Consider the following 24,311-nt stretch of genomic DNA (forward strand, 5'->3'; position numbering starts at 1 on the left):
TTGACCTGCGTTGAATTCTGGGATGGAAACGCTCAGCAGCGTAATCACAACAAACATGGCGGCGCCCGTGTCCCCCGTATGCTCCCCCCCCCCGCTCGCCTTTGCTACCAAAGTAAAGGCTAGTAGAAAAGGTCAATTTTTATTTTTTTAAATAAATATCTCCAAGAGAGTTGGGAAGTATGCGTCCTGGTGCCACGTGCACTGATGGACACCCTTGTGCTTGAACATGGTGTTTGTTATGGACAATATTCTCTGGGACTAGGATTTTAGGTAGTTATTGTTCGGATTTTAATTTAAAAAGGGCAAAATCTGAAGCTTGTTCAGCAAAACATTAATACCTACCGAGTCTCGTTTTCTGAAAAGGGAGCACTTTATCCATTGACTGAAAACTATAACTCTAAAAAAAAAAGATCAATAAAAAGTCTATAAACCAGAATGATTTTGTGTAGTTTAATAAACAAAAATATCAAAGCAAGTAATTACACATTAATTACACCAGCTATGTCTGGGATCAACGTGAAAAGTAAGTTTTGATTAATTCTAAAATAATCTGGATGAAACCTCAATTTAATGCCACTCTGCAAGTTTCAGCCACTCTCAGGTCTCATGTGTCCAAGAGAAGGCCCAGATGTGGATCAAGGCCTCCTCAGAGATCTTTGGGTCCTTAGAGCCGTCTGTGGCGCTGGTCTTTGCTCAGAGTTTAGCGTTCGAAGATTTGACATTCTGAGCACAGTGCTGAGACGTGGGAGACAATGGAAGCCCCTCCCACACATCATTAGCAAGTACATTAAATATGACATAAACACATTTCTAACACAGTTCTTAAGGCAAACTAAACTAAAGCATGATTTATTTACAAGTTTAGATCACACAGTAAACGTTAAGTCAGTTTAAATGTGAAATACAGTCATTAAGGACTTCATCCTGAGAAAGTTTCCATCCAGCAGAACAAGAGGATTTGTTACAGTGGACGATTCCACTTCTCCACAGGGGTCAGGTCCTTGGACCCATTTGGTGTCCTCTGTGTTCTTTATCAGAGGTGTTGACCCAAAGGGGGGGAGGGGGGTGTGGTGAAGACAGTGTTGTTGGTCCATGGGGGATGGGGAACATTCTTCCACCCATCCAACATTTTGCTTTGCTTTCTGCAACAGTGTCTTAATTATGAAAAGGTAATGTCTCTTAAAGGTCTCTATGGACACATATGTCCTACAGAGGCCATTTTGTTCAGAAAGAGCTCTTTGAATAGAAATTTAACGTTAAACATACCGGTCGCATACAATAGTGTCTTGAAGCCATGGGGCGGGAAAAGCCCTGTCCATTCTGACGCTAATCAGGTACTCAGTGATGAGGGAGCTAACATCAGCTAACAAAAGGGTTTTGATAGCCCTTTACAGTTAGGATACAAAGGAGAGTAATCTCAAGTGAAATTGTAAACACCCTTCATAGAGTAGAATAAATATTTGCATTCTCAGACTACATCCACATATTGAGAATGACTCTTGAAGGAGTTGGGGGGAAAAAAAAAGTGTCCAGATGATGAGCTCATTTATGGTAAAACATGAACATTAGCAGGCGTTTGATATGAAAACACATGCATCTGATAAAAGCCTTAGCCGCTAAGGCTTTTCAACAGTGTGGACTCTCATGTGTTTTATTAAGCTGCCTGAGTGGAAAAATGCCTTCTGACAAACATTACAGCTGTAAGGTTTCTCTCCAGTGTGGATTCTCATGTGTGATGTTAAGTTGCCTGACTGGAAAAATGCCTTCTGACAAACATCACAGCTGTAAGGTTTCTCTCCAGTGTGGATTCTCATGTGTTTTATTAAGCAGCTTGAGCTTGAAAATGCCTTCTCACAAAAATCACAGCTGTAAGGTTTTTCTCCAGTGTGGATTCTCATGTGTGCTATTAAGTTGCTTGACTGGGAAAATGCCGTCTCACAAACATCACAGCTGTAAGGTTTCTCTCCAGTGTGGATTCTGGTGTGCCTTTTGAGAGCGCTTGCTGTAGAAAAACTGTTTCTACACTGGTCACACTCATTTAGTGTTATTCCTGTGTGGGTTGTGTAGTGATTCGAGAGCTCAGGTGATGTTCTAAAAGCCTTTTCACACTGGTCACACTTAAAAGGTTTCTCTCCAGTGTGGATTCTCATGTGTGATGTTAAGCTGCTTGACTGGGAAAATGCCGTCTCACAAACATTACAGCTGTAAGGTTTTTCTCCAGTGTGGACTCTCATGTGTGATGTTAAGCTGCTTGAGCTTGAAAATGTCTTCTCACAAACATCACAGCTGTAAGGTTTATCTCCAGTGTGGACTCTCATGTGTGTTATTAAGCTGCTTGAGCTTGAAAATGTCTTCTGACAAACATCACAGCAGTAAGGTTTCTCTCCAGTGTGGATTCTCATGTGTTTTTTTAAGTAGCTTGAGCTTGAAAATGTCTTCTGACAAACATCACAGCTGTAAGGTTTCTCTCCAGTGTGGATTCTCATGTGTTTTTTTAAGTAGCTTGAGCTTGAAAATGCCGTCTCACAAACATCACAGTTGTAAGATTTCTCTCCAGTGTGGATACTAGTGTGTATTTTGAGAGCTCTTGCTGTAGGAAAACTGTTTCCACACTGGTCACACTCGTATGGTTTTTCTCCTGTGTGAGTTCTGTAGTGTTTCTTGAGCGCAGAAGAACAGCTCCATGTCTTTCCACACTGGTCACAGGTGAACCCCATTCTTCTGATGGACTTTTAGATCTGCCATGAACACAGAAAAAGAAGATGTTAAGTAATAATAGGGTTAAATAAATAACTTATACTTTTGTCAATTCCTTATCACCATTGAGAGTGGTGTTGTCATGGAAAAAAATAAGTCATTTTCACAAGCTTCAGTGAGTTATGAAACGAACAGAACTTTACTGTTTCTATAAGAATGTGGACAGTATAACAGGCTCTGGCTTTGGGTGGGGACCGACAGCATCAAACAAGTCTAGCCAGAGCTCTGTCATTCAAACATGTTTACATTCAACATTTAATGAATGTAACACATTGATTTAATTTAACAATTAAATGTGTTTGTGTGAATGAGGGTAAAGTGGGAGAGTCATGTTTGATCCTTTGTATTTCACATTCTGAGTACTTTTTTTTCCAGAGTTTTTTTGGGCCTGTAGGCTTTGACAGGACAGTGCAGTGGGAAATGGGAATGAGACTGGGGAACGACATGCAGCAAACAGGTGAAAGCCGGACTCAAACTCATGAGGCCGCAGCCCGCCCCACACGGCAGGCGTCTCTCAATGCTCGGGGTTTGAGAGACTCGACTAAAACCAAAGCACATCGTTTTCTTCTTCAAGAGACACACACCAAAAACACTGATGAAAAATGTTGGGGAGACAAAATATATTTTAGTTATGGAACAAATTGGTCAGCAGGAGTCGCAATGCTTCTACACAACATTCCTGGGAAGGTAATTGGCTCTAAAATGGCAGTTTGGGTCACTTGACTGGGCAACAGTTCACACCTGAGAGAGCTTCATAAGAAGAAAAAAATGTGTGTTTCCGGTAACTCGACCTGGATTTCAAAATAATGAAAACCAGACCTTAAACATTTTATTGCATATTTACTGGCCGTATGTTTCGAGAATGTCAAATTGTGAGAGCAAACTCAAAAGCTGCGGGGAAAAAAACATTTGTGGGCATCGTAAGCTATGAAAATCACCACACATTTGATTAGTTTTGTTTTACCCACGGGCGCATCCATGTATGCGCCCGTGGGATTTAATCATATAACCGTTACATGAGCAAACATATTTCACAAACGTGGTGTGAGTACAGCGCCAGATCAACTCGGGGAACTTGCAGCTGTTCACAGCAGCTACAAAAAAGTGTGGTTTGTTGCCGTGAGCAAACCAGCAAGAACTCGTCACAGAGCGGTGTTGTGTTGCCTGTGATAGCACGTGTGAACACAATGATTGGGAACATTTGTGGAATTATATATATATATATAAAATAATAATAATAATAATAATAATAATAATAGAAATCCTGCGCACTGTCTTACTTGCAAATAAAAATGTATTGGTAAAGAGACAACGTTTCGGCAACTGGGCCTTCAAAAAATAGTGATTAATACTATTTTTGACGTATGTGTAATTCATCATGAGGTGTCACTATTTGTCTATCGTTTTGTGATTAAAGGTGCCATAACATGCTTTTTTTCACGTTTCGTAGTCTAGTGTAGTCTAGTGTATAATTGGTAATAATAAGGGTTGTGCAACAGCCTTAACATAATAGTTAAGAAATATCACCCAGACCTTGGACCCCCTCACCAACCCGGAAATGCAAACGGCTTGGTTTGATATTCGCCCCCAACCTTGCGAAGAGCGATCTGGCTCCCCCGCCCAACCCGTGACGTAGTCTCAGAGAGCGTGTGTGCCCCGCCCACCCGTGACGTAGCCCCACAGCTGTCTGCTCCGCGCTGCGCAGCTCCGCGCGAATGAGTGAGGAGAATCTATCTATCTATCTATCTATCTATCTATCTATCTATCTATCTATCTACAGAGATAGAGATGGATAAAAAAGTCTTATGTCCATCGCGCTCTTATTTCCTGGTTTTTCGTATCGGATAGAACTTCTCTCCGTTTATTTTCCCGGTTGCTGCATCAAGTGCCACATAAACCTTCACCATTGTGATAAGAGTAAAGAGTGCGATATCATTAATGACGTTTTGGGCCTCTTTGAGCCGTGTTTCCTCGTAAATCGAAGCAGAAAAACTCCGGAATGAGCTTGAAGGGAGACAGCAGCGCGGAGCCGGGGGGAAGGGGGCGGGAGGCGGCAGGCGGGGGGTGAGGGGGGCTAATGACGCGTGCTTGCCCTTATGACGCGGTCTTGCCCCACCGCCCGTCAGTTTGGAGATTTGTGGAAAGGAAATAGTCTGTAATATAGCTAAACACTGCGGGAATCAATCAAAAAAACACTCTGGACAAATATGAAGCACAAATAGCAATGTAAGAAGGTTAAAAGCTCTGAAAAGTCGATTTTGCATGTTATGGGACCTTTAACATCTGTGATTGGCCACTCCTATTTTTTAGGCCACTCCTATTTAAACCTCTGTCCCATCCTCAGTTAGCCATTTGCCTGACGAAGGCCCAGTTGCCGAAACGTTGCCTCTTTACCAATACATTTTTATTCGCAAGTAAGACAGTGTGCGGGATTTCTTTCCCAAGTACAGTAAAAAAAAAATTTAAATGCACAAATGCAGGTTGTCGCAGTTTTTATTTTATTTTTTAACACTTTAACAGTGCACCTTTTTTGAGCTAGCTTGAATAAGAAATAATAGTGCAGAATTTGAATTAAATAAAAAAGCAGCTCAACTTAAAATCCCCAGAAGCATGTAAACAAATAAACAAAGTGTATTAAAATTGCAACAGTGTCATAAAGTAAGGCCATAATGTGCTTTTCAGAACTGCACTCTTAATACTCTTGGGCTTAAATAATAAAACGTATGTTTTTCTTGATGAAATCCATCTGTTTTCGAGTCGAGAGTAGGCCAGGGGCCAGTGTTTGAAGCGACCTACACTCATCCTCGCAGTAGCCACGGTGTCTATCACGCCGTGTTGGGAAAGCAAGTTCTGTACGCAGAGATGGCCAGAATGTGCGACGCAGCGCACACTCCGCACTCCCGTCTCACACATAGCTTTCTTCATATTAGCAGCGCTTGTCACGCAAAATTACACCGACTCGTTGCTTGTCGATGCCCCAGTTATTGAGCATTTTTTCCTTAATCTGTTAAGATGCTCTCTGCTGTGTGGTGTCCGCGAAATTCCCTGGACATGCAGATGATTGATCCATGATGCAAGTTAACTGCCGTAAAGTGTGGGCAGTAAAATGTCATGATCCATTCATGTGTTATACGGAGGAGAGAGACTAATAATAAGCTTGAAATGTATAACGCTGATCAAACTAGTAAGAGTAAAATGTATATCCGATCACTGATCGGGATGCAACATCCGATCAGAAAATAATAAACAATGCTTTAGGTTACATCTGTCATGGAAGAGCAAATCCATGGATGTACGCGTTGCACTAAACAAAGACTGCAGCACAACAGAGGAAGTGAGGGCTTATTACTGATGTCATCAATGCAGTTAAGTTGATGAATCATTTACAAGATTTATTCATTTACAGGAACACGAAAGACCCCTGAGGAGACTTCTCTGTCTTTGAAGAAGAAGATCTGTCCAAGTGCATCGAGAGTGGACTGTCCATTCAGTGTGTCACATGCACTTCTACTGAGACGATACATAGCTTCAGATGACGTCACAACATCCGGGTCACTGCCCCCTCACAAAACCTTGATACCGAGTAAGCTAACTGTCATTCTGATCGATCTCAAAAAGTTGCTCAGTTTTGGGATGTTCAAATCACTGATGCTCCAAATGCTCTGCGTAACCACGTGACACGCGGTAGTTATGGTGTTGTTTCCCCCTCGCAAACTGAATGCCCCCGTTACTAGGTCAAGTGACCCGGATGACGACGTCAGCGTGAAGCTATGTATTGTTGCTGGGACAACGGTAAAAACGTGTATATCTTTCATAAAAAGCAATAAACATGTAAAATAATAGTAGAAACACACTCTCAGTAATTCACTTCACATCCAGCCGAACCGATAAAAAGAGTTCACTTCATTAGTGTTGTTGTTTTACGTTTGTAGCGTTAGCCGACTAGCGTTAGCCGACTAGCGTTAGCCGACTAGCGTTAGCCGACTAGCTAACGTCACAAACAAGTTAAAACTATGGCCTAAACACCGGATATAAGTGAAGGAAACACATTCCTTTACAAATATAATGTCATTCTTCACTTACCTTCGGCTATGTTGAGTTGGAGTCGTTGTAGGTCGCGGGTTTAAGCAGCGAGTCCAGCAGCATGGCAGGCACTAGATCATACACGCCTAACTCACGGAAGTACTTCTTCTTCTTCTTCTTCTTCTTCTTCTTCTTCTTCTTCTTCTTCTTCTTCTTCTTCTAGTATTGTTTATCAGCAGTTGGCACGCAACTAAAGGTGCCACCACCATTACCGCCACCGGCCGGTATGGAGTGTGGGTTGGGAAGGCCCCAACAGTCCTTAAATCCTCCCCATTGATCCTGTTGACTTAAGGTACATAAGGAGTACCTTTACTATAACCTCTTGTGAGATGTTCAGCAATCATTCCTTGATACTAAATCTAATCCCATGTTCACATACTCTCTCTCACAATTTGTCTTTGCTGTTGATATTTCGGGCAATGAATAATGACATGCTCCACTGTCTCTTGGACTCTGCAGCGCTCGCACTCCCCTGTTCAATGTTTCCCTATTATTCTGAGGGTGTCATTCAGCCCTGTGTGTCCCAACCTCAGACACGTCAGAACGTCCTCCTCTCTGCGGCTCTTACTGCTCCACTCTCTTGTTCTCCCCTCTGCTCTCGTTTGTATAATATAGAAAAACCGGCCTTTGAGGCAAGATAAGATAAGATATGCCTTTAATGTCCACACATGGGGAAATGTGGGTGTTACAACACAGTAGATACAGGGGGAAAGGACAGATAACTTATAGGAAGTTAAAAAAAACACTCTTAATAGAAGAACTCTTATAAACAAAAACTCTTATTAACAAAACCTTGTAAACAGGTCCTCTCATATCTTAATAGGGAATGGAGGGCAGAAAAATAAAAATAAAAATAAAGATAAAATAATAATAATAATAATAATAATAATAATAATAATAATAATAATAATAATAGAAATAAAAGTAGCAGGCATAAGACAAATAATACTAATAATAATGGTAAAGTAAACACTCTTATTTACATCAGTTGTATGCACATGAATGAAACTAATTGCGTGTGAGTATGACAGTAATTGCACATGAATATGACAGTATTGCACATGGTTAAATCAGTATTGCACATGTTCAGGGCTAGCAGTGTTTGTTATACAGTCTGACAGCAGCAGGAAGGAAAGACCTGTGAAACCTCTCCCTCACACAGCGAGGTTGGATCAGTCTCTCTGAAGCTGCTCTCCAGAGCGGACAGAGTGTCCTGCAGGGGGCGACACTCATGGTCCAGCATAGATGTGAATCTAGTCAGGACCCTTCTGTCCCCCACCTCCTGCACCGAGTCCAGAGCACAGCCCAGGACGGAGCGGGACTTCTTAAAGACTATGTCCAGTCTCTTCCTCTCCCTCTCTGTGATGCTGCTGCTCCAGCAGGCCACACCTACAGGAGCTGATGCCACCACAGAGTCAGAGAAGGTTTTCAGGAGTGGCCCTGTCACTCCAAAAGACCTGAGTCTCATGAGGTAGAGCCGACTCTGGCTCTTCCTGTACAGTGCGTCTGTGTTATGAGTCCAGTTCAGTTTGTCCCGTCCTGGATGTTCACTGGTGAGGGGGCAGTGGGGTGGCCTCTGTGGAAGTCCACCACCATCTCCTTGGTCTTCCCCGCGTTGATGAGGAGGTGGTTCCGCTGACACCAGTCCACAAAGTCCTGTACCAGTCCAGTCCCCTGCATCATCGTCGTCTGTGATTAGTCCGATGATGGCAGAGTGGTCAGAGAACTTCTGCAGGACACAGCTGTCCGTGTCGTGTCTGAGGTCTGCAGTGTAGAGGGTGAAGAAAAAAGGCAAAATGACAGTGCCTCTGTGAGGTAGTCCAGGATCAAGCTTGTCCCTCAGGAGCAGCGGCTGGATGGCGTTGAAGGAGCTGGAGAGATCAAAGAACAGGATCCTCACAGAGCTGCCAGGTTTCTCCAGGTGAGAGAGAGAGCGGTGCAGCAGGGAGATGACGGCGTCCTCCACTCCGATGCCGGTATGCAAACTGCAGCGGGTCCATGGCTGGGCTCACGGTGGAGCGGAGGTGGTCCAGGACCAGCCGCTCCAGTGTCTTCATCAGGTGGGACGTGAGAGCCACCGGCCTGAAGCTGTTGAAGTCTTTGGCGCGCGGTGTCTTGGGCACAGGTACCAGACAGGAGGTCTTCAGACCTGTGGTACCACCCTGAGCTTCAGGCTCATGTTGAAGACATGCTCCATAACTCCACACAGTTCATCTGCGCAGGACTTAAGGAGCCTGGGGCTGATGCCGTCAGGTCCTGCTGCCCTCCTCACTTTAATCCTCTTCAGCTCTCTCCTCACCTGTGCTGTTGAGAGAGTCAGTGGTTGGCAGGGGGACTGTGTGCTGGGGGGATGGGTGAGTCCAGGCGAAGTGGGGAGCTGATGAGCTGGAGCAGAGGTGTGAAGAGGGACGGGTGCAGGGCATTGTCCAGCTGTGCAGGGGGAGGAGCAAGCAACCCATCTCCTCTGCCATCGTTTCCTAACTTCTTCCATAATTGTGGTTTTGATTTCTGTTTTACAATGCAAAATGGGGATGTCCACCTCTGCTTTTGTAGCTCCTCCTTTTGCATATTTATGTGCCAGCTCGTTCCCTTCCACCCCTATGTGAGCTGGGACCCACAAAAGGGTTACTTGTTTCCCTTGTCTGTTTATTCTTTCTAGCACTTGTCCTATTTCACAGATTACGTCTTGTCTGGTTTCCGAGCTCAAATGTTTAATACTTGTTATTGCTCTACTTGAATCTGATGCAACTAGATTTTTCTCTTGCCCATTTTCCTCCTCCAGTTTAGTGCCAAAAGCACAGCCAACAGTTCTGCTGTTTACACAGCTATGTAATCACTTACTCTTTTTTTTACAACAATGTCTATATCATGGATGACAAAAGCTACTCCAACCTTACCACTAGTTAACTTTGATGCATCAGTGTAAATTACTAGATTTTCTGAATACTCTCTATTTATGTACCCGTTCACATTAACACTACTACATTTCTTTCTTCTCAACAAACTCAGATCTACCCCAGGCTCTTTCAGAAACCATGGAGGGACATTAGAGTTTGGAACTGTCGGGCTCACGTTCAGCTGGTTAATTCCTATTTATTTGAGCTTCACTCTCTCCTATCCACCCAAAGCTGGTGAACTGTGCTTTTTCTTTTTCCTGACATGGTTTTAGTACATTTAGTCCTGGGTGGCTTACACTATGTCCTTGTAAATTAACCCAATATGTTAGAATCATCTGCTCTCTTCTGCTATCTAGAGGCATCTCCCCCTTTTCAACTTGGAGTGCATCTACTGGAGTTGACCTCATCGCCCCACAACACACTCTTAAAGCTTGGTTCTGAACTATATCTATTTTTTTTAGATTACTCCTTGAAGCTGAGCAATATACAATACACCCATAGTCAATCGATGATCTGATCAGAGCCATATATATTACCTTCAGGCATTTCCGGCTAGCTCCCCACTCCCGTCCCCACTCCCGTCCTCTCAAGCACCTCATAATGTTTACCACTTTTTTACACTTCTCTACTGTTTTACTTATATGCACTCCCCATGTCAATATAGTGTCAAACCACAACCCCAAATACTTAAACTCACACTCGTAAAAAACATTGTTTTTGTCTTATTTACAGAAAATCTAAATCCCCACTTAATTGTCCATGTTTCCACTTTATGTTTGGCTTGTTGCAATTTCCCCCCAGTATATTCAATATTTCTACCTCTCTTCCACATTACTCCATCATCTGCAAAAAGAGAGACCCCTATAGGGCCTTCCACATTACAAAATATTTCATTATTCATAATAGAAAACAGCACCGGGCCCACTACACTCCCCTGTGGCGTACCATTTTTGATGTCATACTTTGAGCTAAAATCTTTCCCCACACGCACTGAAATATTCCTACCAAAAAATTCCTAACCCATCCTAACATCTTGCCTCTTATTCCCATCTGATGCAACCTTATAATTAGCCCCTCCCTCCACATCATATCATCAGCTTTTTCAATGTCAAAAAATACTGCAACAACACACTCCTTATTCACTTGGGCTTTTCTAATTTCATTTTCCAAAATAACTGCTGGGTCTATTGTACTCCTGCCTTTCCTAAATCCAGACTGGTGGCTTTTAATCATTTCATTTTTTTCCAAAATATAGCATAGTCTTTCATTGATCATTTTTTCCATTAGTTTCCCTACATGCGATGTCAAGGCTCTAGGTCTATAGCTCACTGCCAAGCTGGGATCCTTACCTGGTTTACAATTTGGTACTATTACTGCCTCCTTCTACTGGTCTGGTAGGAATTCTCCATCCACACTTTATTATACAACTGTAAAATTAAGGCTTTACTTTTTCCACTGAGGTTCTTCAACATACAATAACTTCATCTTTTCATACTTATTTAAAGCGTCATTGAGTTCCTTCATTGTAAATTCAACATTAATTGCACTATCATAGTCACTGATATCATCTAATCTATTGGTGTTATTTCCCACAATCTTTCTTCTTGCTCTCTTTTCCTCTACACTCAGATTTTCCCGACTATTAACTTTTACATATTGCCTAGCTAACAACTCAGCTTTATTTGCATTATCTAGAACTACTTCTTCTCCATTTTTCATCACTGGGTAACTAAAACTTTTATTAATACCAGCCATTCTTTTAATTGTTCCCCAAACCTGACCTACCGATGATTGTCTACCAAGCGTGTCACAGTAACCTCTCCAATACTCTTTCTCCTTTTACCGTTCTTTTTACCATTGCCATTTTCTTTTTATAATCAATATAATTTTGAAAACAATCATTTCTTTTCAATACTTTAAATGCTTTATTCCTCGCTCGAATGGCATTTGTGCATTCTTCAGACCACCAAGGGACAATCTTTCGGTTTTGCTTACCTTTGCTCTTCCTTATTGTCTGCTTTGCTGCTCTCACAATCGCGAGACACAAATAAGTTTACATCCACATTTACTTTCTCCATTTCCATCCATCCATCCATCTTCTACCGCTTTATCCGGGGCCGGGTCGCGGGGGCAGCAGTCTGAGCAGGGACTCACAGACTTCCTTCTCCCCAGACACTTCCTCTAACTCCTCCGGGGGGATCCCGAGGCGTTCCCAGGCCAGCCGAGAGACATAGTCTCTCCAGCGTGTCCTGGGTCTTCCCCGGGGCCTCTTCCCGGTGGGACATGCCTGAAACACCTCCCGAGGGAGGCGCCCAGGAGGCATCCGGAACAGATGCCCGAGCCACCTCAGCTGGCTCCTCTCGACGTGGAGGAGCAGCGGCTCTACTCCGAGCTCCCCCCGTGTGGCCGAGCTCCTCACCTTATCTCTAAGGGAGCGTCCAGCCACACGGCGGAGGAAACTCATTTCGACCGCTTGTATCCGCGATCTTGTTCTTTCGGTCACTACCCAAAGCTCATGACCATAGGTGAGGGTAGGAACATAGACCGACCGGTAAATCGAGAGCTTTGCCTTTCGGCTCAGCTCCCTCTTCACCACAACGGTCCGATGCAGCGACTGCATCACTGCAGCCGCTGCACCGATCCGCCTGTCGATCTCACGCTCCATCCTTCCCTCACTCGTGAACAAGACCCCGAGATACTTGAACTCCTCCACTTGGGGCAAGGACACCCCACCCACCTGAAGAGGGCAAGCCACCTTTTTCCGGTCGAGAACCATGGCCTCGGATTTAGAGGTGCTGATTCTCATCCCAGCCGCTTCACACTCGGCTGCAAACCGTCCCAGTGCATGTTGCAGGTCCGGGTTTGATGAAGCCATCAGGACAACATCGTCTGCAAACAGCAGAGATGAGATCCTGTGGTCCCCAAACCGGACACCCTCCGACCCCTGACTGCGCCTAGAAATTCTGTCCATAAAAATTATGAACAGAACCGGTGACAAAGGGCAGCCCTGGAGGAGTCCAACATGCACTGGGAACAGGTCTGACTTACTGCCGGCAATGCGAACACAGCTCCTGCTCCGGTCATACAGGGACCGGACAGCCCTGAGCAAAGGGCCCCGGACCCCGTACTCCCGGAGCACCCCCCAAAGGACACCCCGAGGGACACGGTCGAAAGCCTTCTCCAGATCCACAAAGCACATGTGGACTGGTTGGGCAAACTCCCATGAACCCTCGAGCACCCGATGGAGGGTATAGAGCTGGTCCAGTGTTCCACGACCGGGACGAAAACCACTCTGCTCCTCCTGAATCCGAGGTTCGACTATCGGTCGGATTCTCCTCTCCAGTACCTTGGAATAGACCTTACCCGGGAGGCTGAGGAGTGTGATCCCTCTGTAGTTGGAACACACCCTCCGGTCCCCCTTCTTGAACAGAGGGACCACCACCCCGGTCTGCCAGTCCAGAGGCACGGTCCCCGAACGCCACGCGATGTTGCAGAGACGTGTCAACCAAGACAGTCCTACAACATCCAGATACTTTAGGTACTCAGGGCGGATTTCATCCACCCCCGGAGCCCTGCCACCGAGGAGTTTGCGAACAACCTCAGTGACTTCAGCTTGGCTGATGGATGAGCCAGCCTCCGAGTCCCCGGTCTCTACTTCCTCTTCGGAAGACGTGACTGAGGGATTAAGGAGATCCTCAAAGTATTCCTTCCACCGTCCGACGACATCCCCAGTCGAGGTCAGCAGGTCTCCACCCGCACCGTAAACGGTGTTGGTGAGACACTGCTTCCCCCTCCTGAGGCGCCGGACGGTTTGCCAGAATTTCTTTGGTGCCGACCGATAGTCCTCCTCCATGGCCTCCCCGAACTCCTCCCAGGCCCGGGTTTTTGCCTCTGCGACAGCACGGGCCGCGGCTCGCTTGGCCTGCCGGTACCCGTCGATGACCTCCGGAGACCTACAAGCTAGAGTGGCCTGATAGGCCTCCTTCTTCAGTCTGACGGCATCCCTTACTTCCGGTGTCCACCACCGGGTTCGGGGGTTGCCGCCACGACAGGCACCGGAGACCTTGCGACCACAGCCCCGAGTAGCCGCATCAACAATGGAGGCGGAGAACATGGTCCACTCGGACTCAATGTCCCCAGCCTCCCCCGGGACATGGGAGAAGCTCTCCCGGAGGTGCGAGTTGAATACCCTACTGACAGAGGGCTCCACTAGACGTTCCCAACAGACCCTCACAATGCGCTTGGGTCTGCCAAGTCTGTCCGGCTTCCTCCTCCGCCAGCGGATCCAACTCACCACCAGGTGGTGATCGGTTGACAACTCTGCCCCTCTCTTCACCCGAGTGTCCAAGACACGCGGCCGGAGGTCTGATGACACGACAACAAAGTCGATCATTGACCTCCGGCCTAGGGTGTCCTGGTGCCATGTGCACTGATGGACACCCTTGTGCTTGAACATGGTGTTCGTTATGGACAATCCGTGGCTAGCACAGAAGTCCAATAACTGAACACCGCTCGGGTTCAGATCGGGGAAGCCGTTCTTCCCGATCACCCCTCTCCAGGTGTCACTGTCATTGCCCACGTGGGCGTTGAAGTCCCCCAGTAGAACAACAGAGTCCCCGGTCGGTGCACTGTCCAGTACCCCTCCCAAGGACTCCAAGAAGGCCGGGTACTCTGCACTGCTGTTCGGCCCGTAGGCCGCCACAACAGTGAGAGACCTGTCCCCCACCCGAAGGCGGAGGGACGCGACCCTCTCGTTCACCGGGGTAAACTCCAACACGTGGCGGCTGAGCTGAGGGGCTATCAGCAAGCCCACACCAGCCCGCCGCCTCTCCCCGCGGGCAACACCAGAGAAGTGGAGCGTCCAGCCCCTCTCGAGGAGATGGGTTCCAGAGCCCAAACTGTGCTTTCTCCATTTCATTTTCACAAATGACCCTGAATTTATTCCAGTCTATTCCTTTAAAACACCACCTACTTATTCCTTCCGTGCACTCTCATAATTAAAACTTATCTGTTTTTATTGGGTAGTGATCACTCCTTATCAACGACCCAGGTGCTCATCCCAGCAATATGATGGGCTGATTTTGTTCCATTCCTTGCATTAAATCTAGTTCCACTCCCGTCATTCAAACATACAAGACCCTTCATATCCATTAAATCCTCTATCACCAACCCATTCTCATCATTATGCCCACAACGTACTATGAGCATTAAAATGACCACAACATGTAGATTTGCCCTCAAGATGAACCATAAAATCCTGCAGACCCTCCAGTGTTAAACGCTTAAGATGAGATAAGATATTCCTTTTTTGTCCACACATGGGGAAATTTTGTTGTTGCAACGCAGGTAGATTCAGAGGAAAAGGATAGATAACTTATAGGAAGTTTAAAAAGCACTCTTAATAGAAGAACTCTCCCCCACACTTCTATCACAATGAATTCTAATTCTTTCCCTTTACTTAAAACTCTATACTGATCCCATTCCTGATAAATATTGCACATCCTCCACCATTTCCTCCTTGCCTATCCCTTCGAACACACTCGTACCCTCTAATAACAAAATCTAATGTTGGCTTTAGCCAGGTTTCTTGAACACAAATGACATCCGGTTTCACCTTACTATCTTGTACATATCCTTTAAATTCCTGTCCATTTGCAATGAGACTCCTGGCATTCCACTGCAGTATAATCAGGTCTTCTCACTTGTTTCTCCTCCTGCCTTACTGTTCCCCTCTAACCTTTTGTTCATTAGCTCCCAAGAGATACCTTTAGCACCCAAGAATTTCTCCGCCCCCTCTACTATCATCTTAGCTTTGTCTGGTTTACGTTTGACTTGTTCAGAGCAATTTATCACATAAGACAAAAATACTACCAAGTCATCAACAGCAAGTACTATACTTGTTCCTCCTCTTTTTGGAACAACACTGGTGTCAGCAGTGTTTCCTCGTTTCTGTATTTGGACCTTCGTTGCAGCTTCTGCATACGAGATGTTATTCAACATTTTTACCTTTTCAATTTGTACAGCTTTCTTTCTTACCTCACATCCACCAAACGTCGCAGTGTGCTGTCCCCCACAATTACAGCACTTAATCTGAGCATTTTCCTCACATTCTTCAATCTTATGTTCACCTCCACATTTTAAACATTTCTGCTTGCCTCTTTACACCGTGGCCATAAAGCTGACACTTGTAGCACCGGAGTGGAGGAGGGACATATTCTCTTACCAGGAAACTCAAACAGCCGACCTTCACTCTCTCAGGAAGCACATCTTAAAATTCCAATAAAACCGACATGCTCTGAATTCTTTGGCCATCACTCCATCTCATCAATCTCTTAACAGAATCCACCCCTGCACCCAAACTGTTTTTAAACTTATTCAGATCTTCATCCAGGGGGATTCCTGTGACTACTCCACGTGCTCCTTTCCTTTCTCCAACAACCTTAAACTCACTTACAGCCATCTTTCCAATGCTACTAATCTGCATTGCTGAGTTTTTCTGCGCCTCCGAATCACACACAATCAGTAGATTACCATCTCTCAACACTGGCAAATGCTACATCCCCCAATATCTTCTTTATCTCCCTTGACAGCGCCAAGATTCCAATTTTTCCTAACTCACTCTCAGTTTTAAATTGAAGGATTACTTTAGGATTATTCTGCTCTCTCACGACTCTTTTCCGACCCTCCGATCTCCCTTCATCTGGACTGGGCAGAAGAATGAAGCGATACATGAGCATAAGTAACAAACATAGTAGCATAATCAATATACTTCATTCCCCCTGTTGATATCTGAAGGAGATCACAATCAGAACCCATATATAATCAAATAATTCACATAAAATCACTGGTGAGAAAACCGTGCATCAATATAAACATGTCTACTACAGAACTGCAAAACTTTCCCATTGTTCGGCTCACCAGACAACTCTGAAAAATAAAGCACAGCGCAGCACACTAGACAAAGGGAAAGGTTAGAGTAGATAACATTCCTCTTCCTCCGGGAGGACAGCATCTTCCTTTGGCACCAACATATCAACATATACTGACCTCCTCCTGCCTGAGCCACAAAGCCGCCGATCGTTCGTTCCACCAGGCGGGTAAGACACCGTGAAGGTCTTGATACAGGGTATGCAGCCATAGCCACACAAGACCAGGATGGCCAGGAAAACGGCGAGGGAGAGTATCACAGACGACATTAACCCTTTCCATTGTCATGGAATCAGACATGCACCGATGCTATTCCGTAACACATCGAGAACACAATTCAACTTAGAAAATGAAACGACACAGAAATATGAGACATTTGTATGGCAAGCTTGGGAGAAAACGCCTGGACTGATCACGCAGGCTGTGGTACGCAGCCTGCGTGATCCTCCTGCGTCTCACCCCGTTTTTTCCCATGCTGGTTGGTTTTGTTAGATATTCTGGAATAGGCGGGTCACATTTCTCATTGGTCAGCTTCACATCAAGGCACTTGTTTTACAGCTGGTATTTTTCCTAGAGATCAAGCCTTGGGTAAACATTACCCAAACTCCTCTGGGCTGTCACCCCCCTAGGGTAAACATCCTTTGGCCCATCTTTACGACCCCTTCACAAATGCAGTTTGTCACACACCCGTTATTCTCTTAGACTAATGATGCAGATAAAATATCACTATTATGCAGATAAAATACATCACAGAAATATAATCATATATTCACATTTTATCACATCCATTTACCAAAATAATTCATCCATGAATCCCAAATGGATGTGTCTACCCCCGAATGCTTTTTCATCTTTCTATTTAGTGTGCGTAATCCGTCAACAACCTGGGTCAAACGGCCCCCTTCGCGTGTGTTATTCGGTATAAAAGTACAACATTGCTCCTCCCCTATCATGGCGCAAATCCCGCCTTTCTCTGCCAAGAGCATGTCCAAGGCTATACGATTCTGGAAGGCCATCAGAGAGGTAGCGGCTAGCTGCTCGTGTACAGCAGTGAATCCTTCCTGGGAAAAATTACCCAGTCTCTGAACATTATAATGGATGTAATTAATTCTATCAACGTTTTTATTTATAGTACACCACGGGCAAAAGAATGATTCAAATCCTGCGGCCACTTGATTACTTATTTTATACTCGTCTGGCACACCCCGTGGGACTCCTATGGCATCGACATAGGTTGGGTCAGCTTCACTCAGCCAGGGAGTGGATTTCCCTACCGATCTCATGGGACGCAGTGGGTTCTCTGCCATCCGGACAGGAGAATCAGCCCACTGCAAAATGTCGTTAGCTGTCATGGGAAACACGTCTGCCTGCACAATGAGAGATACTAGGGCACAAGGACCTTCATTCTTGCCGTCTAATGCATGGTGAAGCACTTTGCCTCCGCACCACCAATAGAGATCTGCGCGCGTCAGTAGAACGATATCTCTATGTAAGCTATACATTAGCGCGCAGGTCCCTTCCGGGACGTGGCCAAATTTATTTCCACCTCCGGATTTATTAATACTTCCCCTGCCCAGTAAACTCCTAACCGTGGTACAGAGGCTGAGCAGGCATAGTACTCGTTGCAACACGATTTTATTTGGTTACATGAAACGGAATGCAGGACATGCGGATCAGCGGTGGCAGACACGCGCCCGCCGAAAAAACATCGAAAAACAGACCCAAAAACAACAAGACACTTCCGGCTACCCACAATGCCACCCTCTCTCTTCAAGGGGCCAGCCAGGTAGGTAACAATGTATTTCCGGGAGACTACGCACCACACAGAGAACTGCTGCCTCTCACTGGTGATAGTCCGTTATGACGCTCTGTACACCTGCTGATGCAAAGAGGGGACAAGCAAAGTCTTCACTGACACAGATTTAAACCCCAGATCAAAGAAGTGGGACAAAAGTGATCTCCTCTGAACTGCAAACCTGTTACACTCCATTAAAACATGGGGGACAGTTTCTTCTTTTCCACAGGTTTCACATTGGCCATTATGATGTTTTCCAGTCAAGAAGAGGTCCGATGCTAAGCCCCAGTCACAGTCTCGTTATCAGGCCAGGTAGTTTATGAATATTCACCTTCAAAAAACAAGGAATTCTTTCAATAGCTTCTACTGTCTTTTATAGTAGGTTTAATTTCTAGGTATCAAGCACACCTTGTACTTTTTTCAATTCAACCCTATTTAGATAATAATAATACAATTTAATAGCTTCTAAATCAGGTAAACTAGAAAGTCAAATCTAAGTTTTTTTTTTTAGTACTTTTTGTCTCCAGGTATCATACACACTTTTTAATTTTTCAAATTAACCCTTTATAGGTTTTTAATGAATATTCATCTTTAAAAATCTAGGAAGGCGGCAACCCCCGAACCCGGTGGTGGACGCCGGAAGTACGGGATGGCGTAAGGGATAAGGTTTCTTCTGCTTATGGGACTCCTAAGGCCGTTGACAGGTATCGGCAGGCCAAGCACACCGCTTGTGTCACAGAGGCAAAAACCCGGGGCGCTCCCAGGGAAATTCACTGTCACTGTTGTTTGGTCACAGTCTCAATAATCGTGATCAATCATTAAATCGTGATATTTAATCAAAACGGTAAAATTTGACATCCCTGCTCTAAAACAAATAATTGTTTGAATAATCGTGATTACAGTTATGGTTTTAATAACTGTGATTGTCATATTTTTTTCATTAATTGAGCCTTAACGTTACTTTTCACTTGCAGATTTAATAGTGAGACAAACAAAAATCACACCTTTAGCAAAATGGAGAAAGAAATGTGACTATTTTTTGTGTTAAAAGTCAGTCTGCTTTTAATAAGACAAACTCAACTCAAACTGAAATCGTCAGTGTTGAAAGAAAAGCGTTCAATCATCTGTCACGTGGCCCGGCTCGGAAAGTGTTAGAATAATGGGCTCTGGCAACATCCAGACAGTTTTCTTCCTTATACGCTGCAAAACGGAAGCGCTGGGCTGAACGTCTGCTCAGGCGCGTTACATGAGAGACACGCAACTTTGTAACACACAATCAAGACGCCAAACCGTTCTATTCAAACAGGCCTGCGAGACTCATCGACACCACATTCAACAGTCCCTAGTTCAAAGGGCACGTTACAGGTTTTTATTTGGTGTGTCTGTATCTGTTGTACATATGAACCATAGTTTTACACCGATCGAGCGGCTATATGCAAGGAAAAGTACAAACAAATCTATAGTAAATGACAGGAAGTGACATCACATTAGGGTCCAGCCAGAGTAGATGTATAATTTACACAAAACAACTGTTTTTCACCCTATAAATGTTAATTCAACAAAATAAAGTAGCGCTCATATATTTCTATTTGTCGAATCAAAAAGTGGTTGCTGGGTAATTCACTAGTGTGACGTCATAAATTACAAACAGGAAGTAAAACTATAAACCTAAACCTCTACGGCCAAAACCGTGCAGTAGACACGATTAAAGCGGGCAAAACTATTTAGTATCTTTATGAGAAGACTAAGGCAAAAATAGTGACAAAAATCTTTATCTAATTCCTGATAACGATAATCAGACAATATTATTTCAATACAACAGAAATGTGTTTAAATGTGTTAGTTGAGGTTTGAACTTTTTACCATCAACAATAAACTTAATATTCAAATTCAGCCCAACTTAAAAACAACATTGATTTTATATATTTTGCTAACAGAACATGTATTTAACCCAAAGTGGAACGACAACACCACAAGATCACAGGAGTTCACACTATTGCAAATATTTTTTTTTTATTTTTATAGAAAACGACCAGTGTATTTACATGAAAAACGACAGAATGAACCCATAATTCACTCCCAAATCTCACAGTATCTCACTTGTTTATTCTTTTCTGTTGTTGTGAATATTAATCCTTCAAAAGAACCCAAAATGAATTTGACAAAGACACCATTGATCGATTGTTCGACTAAAGGTCTACAGCACAACTCAACAGGACACATTTTGACTTTTTTTTTAATACGCTCTGATTTTGAATACAGCCCAAAATGGGTTTGAATATTGAGCAAATGGTTCATGGTTTTGAACCGTCATCATATTTGCAGTGGTTTTCAAAGCAAAGAGTTCAGTTGGATTTAACCAATTATTCAAAATATTACCTCATGACCATAGGTGAGGGAATGTAGATTGACCGGTAAATTGAGAGCTTTGCCTTTCGACTCAGCTCCTTCTTCACCACAACAGACCGCTGCACCGATCCAACTGTCAATCTAACGTTCCCTCTTCCCTCACTCGTGAACAAGACCCCGAGATACTTGAACTCCTCCACTTGGGGCAAGGACTCCCCACCCACCTGGAAAGGGCAAGACACCTTTTTCCGGTTGAGAACCATGGCCTCGGATTTGGAGCTGATTCTCATCCCAGCCGCTTCACACTCGGCTCAAACCGTCCCAGTGCATGTTGCAGGTCCGGGTTTGATGGAGCCATCAGGACAACATCGTCTGCAAACAGCAGAGATGAAATACTGTGGTCCCCAAACCCTCCGACCCCTGACTGCGCCTAGAAATTCTGTCCATAAAAACAAAAAACAGAACCTGTGACAAAGGGATGCCCTGGCATCCAACACGCACTGGGAACAGGTCTGACTTACTCCAATGTACACAGCTCCTGCTCCAGTCATACAGGGACCGGACAGCCCTGAGCAAAGGGCCCCGGACCCCGTAGCCCCAGAGCACCCCCCAAAGGACACCCCGAAGGACACGGTTGAAAGCCTTCTCCAGATCCACAAAGCACATGTGGACTGGTTGGGCAAACTCCCATAAACCCTCGAGCACCCGATGGAGAGTCTAGAGCTGGTCCAGTGTTCCACGACCGGGACAAAAACCACTCTGCTCCTCCTGAATCTGAGGTTCGACTATCAGTCGTATTCTCCTCTTCAGTACCCTGGAACAGACCTTACTGAGGAGTGTGATCCCTTTGTAGTTGGAACACACCCTCCGGTCCCCTTTCTTGAACGGAGGGATGACCACTCCGGTCTGCCAGTCCAGAGACACTTAGATGTGTCAGCCAAGACAGTCCTACAACATCCAGAAAAATTTTAGGTACTCAGGGCAGATCTCATCCACCCCAAGAGCCCTGCCACCAAGGAGTCTGCCAACAACCTCAATGACTTCAGCTTGGGCGATGGACGAGTCAGCCTCAGAGTCTTCAGTCTGCTTCCTCTTCGGAATATGTGATAGTGGGATTACGGAGGTTCTCAATGTATTCCTTCCACCGTCCTGACAACATCCCCAGTTGAGGTCAGCAGGTCTCCACCCGCACCGTAAACGGTGTTGGTGAAGCACTGCTTCCCACTTCTGAGGCGACGGACGGTTTTCCAGAATTTCTTTGGGGGCAACCAGTAGTCCTCCTCCATGATCTCCCCAAACTCCTCTCAGCGACAGCACAAGCTGCGGCTCGTCTGGTCAGCCGATACCTGTCAAAGGCCTCAGGAGTCCTACAAGCCAAAGAGGCCTGATAGGCCTACTTCTTCAGCCTGACAACATCCCTTCCGGTGTCCACCACCGGGTTCGGGCGTTGCCGTACCTGCAGGCACCTGAGACCTTGCGACCACAGCTCTGAGCAGCCGCATCGACGATGGAGGTCACGAAAATGGTCCACTCTGACTCAATGTCCCCAGCCTCCCCCAAGAAATGGGAGAAGCTGTTCCGAAGGTGTGAGTTGAAGACCCTACTGACAGAGGGCTCCGCAAGACGTTCTCAACAGACCCTCACAATGCGCTTGTGTCTGCACAGCTTCCTCCTCCGCCAGCGGATCCAACTCACCACCAGGTGGTGATCAGTTGACAGCTCTGCTCCTCTCTTCACCCGAGTGTCCAAGATACGTGGCCGGAGGTCAGATGACACGACAACGAAGCCGATAATTGATCTCCAGCCTAGGGTGTCCTCATACTTCCCAAATTATTTACCATCCCAGGGGGGAGATAACACATTAAAAAATGGGAGATTGCCCCCCTATGCGGGAGATTTCAAATTTTATCAGAATTAACCGAAAATAACACTAATGAGGCGAGCCACATGACTCATCGGATGCATATTCGTCCCACTTTACGCTTCATAGTATATTTCTATATTAAACAAGCATGTGGTGTAGAACCGGTATTTATTTTCATCAGTCAATTTATCCTTATTGGCGCCGCTATCTTTGTTAACGCTCATGTCGTTCACTATCATGGTGTAGATTTCGGATTAAATTTGACCTGCGTTGAATTCTGGGATGGAAACGCTCAGCATCGTAATCTCAACAAACATGGCGGCGCCCGTGTCCCCCGTATGCTCCCCCCCCCCGCTCGCCTTTGCTACCAAAGTAAAGGCTAGTAGAAAAGGTCAATTTTTATTTTTTTAAATAAATATCTCCAAGAGAGTTGGGAAGTATGCGTCCTGGTGCCACGTGCACTGATGGACACCCTTGTGCTTGAACATGGTGTTTGTTATGGACAATATTCTCTGGGGCTAGGATTTTAGGTAGTTATTGTTCAGATTTAAATTTAAAAAGGGCAAAATCTGAAGCTTGTTCAGCAAAACATTAATACCTACCGAGTCTCGTTTTCTGAAAAGGGAGCACTTTATCCATTGACTGACAACTATAACTCTAAAAAAAAAAGATCAATAAAAAGTCTATAAACCAGAATGATTTTGTGTAGTTTAATAAACAAAAATATCAAAGCAAGTAATTACACATTAATTACACCAGCTATGTCTGGGATCAACGTGAAAAGTAAGTTTTGATTAATTCTAAAATAATCTGGATGAAACCTCAATTTAATGCCACTCTGCAAGTTTCAGCCACTCTCAGGTCTCATGTGTCCAAGAGAAGGCCCAGATGTGGATCAAGGCCTCCTCAGAGATCTTTGGGTCCTTAGAGCCGTCTGTGGCGCTGGTCTTTGCTCAGAGTTTAGCGTTCGAAGATTTGACATTCTGAGCACAGTGCTGAGACGTGGGAGACAATGGAAGCCCCTCCCACACATCATTAGCAGGTCATGAGGAAGTACATTAAATATGACATAAACACATTTCTAACACAGTTCTTAAGGCAAACTAAACTAAAGCATGATTTATTTACAAGTTTAGATCACACAGTAAACGTTAAGTCAGTTTAAATGTGAAATACAGTCATTAAGGACTTCATCCTGAGAAAGTTTCCATCCAGCAGAACAAGAGGATTTGTTACAGTGGACGATTCCACTTCTCCACAGGGGTCAGGTCCTTGGACCCATTTGGTGTCCTCTGTGTTCTTTATCAGAGGTGTTGACCCAAAGGGGGGGAGGGGGGTGTGGTGAAGACAGTGTTGTTGGTCAATGGGGGGATGGGGAACATTCTTCCACCCATCCAACATTTTGCTTTGCTTTCTGCAACAGTGTCTTAATTATGAAAAGGTAATGTCTCTTAAAGGTCTCTATGGACACATATGTCCTACAGAGGCCATTTTGTTCAGAAAGAGCTCTTTGAATAGAAATTTAACGTTAAACATACCGGTCGCATACAATAGTGTCTTGAAGCCATGGGGCGGGAAAAGCCCTGTCCATTCTGACGCTAATCAGGTACTCAGTGATGAGGGAGCTAACATCAGCTAA

At 44.9% G+C, this 24,311-nt stretch overlaps 1 pseudogene; it reads right to left on the reverse strand.

Moving 5' to 3' along the window:
* LOC140357023 (uncharacterized) overlaps window positions 1-24,311 on the reverse strand; it is a 43,705-nt pseudogene that overhangs the window by 17,740 nt on the left and 1,654 nt on the right.

The sequence above is a fragment of the Eucyclogobius newberryi genome, unplaced genomic scaffold (genome assembly GCF_026437365.1).
Source record: "Eucyclogobius newberryi isolate DKJ021-1_F unplaced genomic scaffold, fEucNew1.0.hap1 SCAF_121, whole genome shotgun sequence".
NCBI classification, from domain to species: domain Eukaryota; kingdom Metazoa; phylum Chordata; class Actinopteri; order Gobiiformes; family Gobiidae; genus Eucyclogobius; species Eucyclogobius newberryi.